Source organism: Ascidiella aspersa, chromosome 5 (assembly GCF_963924565.1).
Source record: "Ascidiella aspersa chromosome 5, kaAscAspe10.2, whole genome shotgun sequence".
NCBI lineage: Eukaryota > Metazoa > Chordata > Ascidiacea > Phlebobranchia > Ascidiidae > Ascidiella > Ascidiella aspersa.
The window spans coordinates 10115581-10118080 of NC_139451.1; the positions used below are offsets into that span (position 1 = coordinate 10115581).

General features: G+C 55.6%; 2 non-coding genes and 1 pseudogene across 2 annotated transcripts; all 3 read left to right on the forward strand.

Moving 5' to 3' along the window:
• The first annotated feature begins 15 nt into the window (after positions 1–15).
• Positions 16–1825, forward strand: LOC146143059 (small subunit ribosomal RNA). Its single transcript, XR_014500924.1, has one exon. It is a non-coding gene; the product is annotated as a small subunit ribosomal RNA (ribosomal RNA).
• Positions 1826–2072: 247 nt separating this feature from the next.
• Positions 2073–2226, forward strand: LOC146143060 (5.8S ribosomal RNA). Its single transcript, XR_014500968.1, has one exon. It is a non-coding gene; the product is annotated as a 5.8S ribosomal RNA (ribosomal RNA).
• Positions 2227–2474: 248 nt separating this feature from the next.
• Positions 2475–2500, forward strand: part of LOC146143061 (large subunit ribosomal RNA) — a 3678-nt pseudogene continuing 3652 nt past the window's right edge.

A 2500-nucleotide genomic window follows, 5' to 3' on the forward strand; every position in this document is an offset into this window, starting at 1 on the left:
CTACGCTAAAGTAGCTACCTGGTTGATCCTGCCAGTAGTCATATGCTTGTCTCAAAGATTAAGCCATGCAAGTCTAAGTACGAGCTCTCGTACAGTGAAACTGCGAATGGCTCATTAAATCAGTTATGGTTCATTTGATCGTACGTTTTACGTGGTTAACTGTGGAAATGCTAGAGCTAATACATGCGTGAAGCGCCGACCTCGCGGGAGGCGTGCTTTTATCAGACCAAAAACCGACCGGGCTTCGGCCCGCAACCTTTGGTGACTCTGGATAACTTTGCGGATCGCACGGTCTCGCACCGGCGACGGATCATTCAAGTGTCTGCCCTATCAACTTTCGTCGGTACGGTACTGGCCTACCGAGGTTCTTACGGGTAACGGAGAATCAGGGTTCGATTCCGGAGAGGGAGCCTGAGAAACGGCTACCACATCCAAGGAAGGCAGCAGGCGCGCAAATTACCCATTCCCGACGCGGGGAGGTAGTGACGAAAAATAACAATACAGGACTCTAAACGAGGCCCTGTAATTGGAATGAGTACACTTTAAAACCTTTAACGAGTATCCATTGGAGGGCAAGTCTGGTGCCAGCAGCCGCGTAATTCCAGCTCCAAAAGTGTATATTTAAGTTGTTGCGGTTAAAAAGCTCGTAGTTGGATTTTGGGCGCAGGCGGCCGGTCCGTCGCAAGGCGTGTACTGGCCGTCCTGGCCTCACCTCCGGTTCTCCGCCGGTGCCCTTGACTGAGTGTCGGCGGCGGCCGGAACGTTACTTTGAAAAAATTAGAGTGTTCAAAGCAGGCGATTCGCCTGAATAATGGTGCATGGAATAATGGAATAGGACCTCGGTTCTATTTTGTTGGTTTTCGGAGCGCGAGGTAATGATTAAGAGGGACAGACGGGGGCATTCGTACTGTGCCGTTAGAGGTGAAATTCTTGGATCGGCGCAAGACGAACGACTGCGAAAGCATTTGCCAAGAATGTTTTCTTTAATCAAGAGCGAAAGTCAGAGGTTCGAAGACGATCAGATACCGTCCTAGTTCTGACTATAAACGATGCCAACTAGCGATCGGGGGGCGTTAGTTTTACGACCTCTCCGGCAGCTTGCGGGAAACCAAAGTCTTTGGGTTCCGGGGGAAGTATGGTTGCAAAGCTGAAACTTAAAGGAATTGACGGAAGGGCACCACCAGGAGTGGAGCCTGCGGCTTAATTTGACTCAACACGGGAAATCTCACCCGGCCCGGACACAGTGAGGATTGACAGATTGAGAGCTCTTTCTTGATTCTGTGGGTGGTGGTGCATGGCCGTTCTTAGTTGGTGGAGCGATTTGTCTGGTTAATTCCGATAACGAACGAGACTCTGGCTTGCTAACTAGTTACGCGACCCAATCGGTCGGCGTCTAACTTCTTAGAGGGACTAGTGGCGTTTAGCCACACGAGATTGAGCAATAACAGGTCTGTGATGCCCTTAGATGTTCGGGGCCGCACGCGCGCTACACTGACCGGAATCAGCATGTGCTCGCCTTGGCCGACAGGTCTGGGTAACCCGCTGAACCCCGGTCGTGCTAGGGATAGGGAATTGCAATTATTTCCCTTGAACGAGGAATTCCCAGTAAGCGCGAGTCATTAGCTCGCGTTGATTACGTCCCTGCCCTTTGTACACACCGCCCGTCGCTACTACCGATTGAATGGTTTAGTGAGGTCCTCCGATTGGACCTGGCGCGGCCGGCAACGGTCGAGCCGGCGTCCGAGAAGACGATCTAACTTGATCATTTAGAGGAAGTAAAAGTCGTAACAAGGTTTCCGTAGGTGAACCTGCGGAAGGATCATTAACGGTCTCGCAAACGCTTCGGCGAACGCGAAACTCGGACAAGCGAGAGAAAAAGTCTTTGCTACCCGGCGCCCGACCCGCGAGGAGCGGCGCGCCGGCCGGCGATTCGGTCACCCGGTAATGTTTGCGCGTCGAGTGCCGCGGTGCCGCGCGCTCCGGCTTCAAGCGTCGGCCTGGCCGACCGCTCGGCGCGGTCTATTTTGTCACCCTATAGTGCGAGGCACTGTGCGAGCGAAACAATCGTGGATGGCTCTTGGCGGTGGATCACTCGGCTCGTGAGTCGATGAAGGACGCAGCTAGCTGCGTGAATTAGTGTGAATTGCAGGACACATTGAGCATCGACGTTCTGAACGCAAATTGCGGCCTCGGGTCAATCCCGGGGCCGCGCCCGCCTCAGGGTCGCGTTGCAAACGTTCCGCGCGGGGATTTCTCCGCGCGGCTGCTGCGGCGTCGGACGCGCGAGCGCCCGTCCCGCTCAAGACAGCACGGCACGATGCGCGACGATCGCGACCAGAATCCCGCGCGGCGGCGGCGAGTCGACCTCGAAGAGGCCAACGGCTGGCGGCTCAAGGGCGGGAATCGAGGTGCGCGGCGGCGCGCGGCGCCGACGGCGAGCGCGGAACGGGAAGAATAGTCCCGGTCCTTACTTTCGGCCTGAGGTCGGACGAGGCTACCC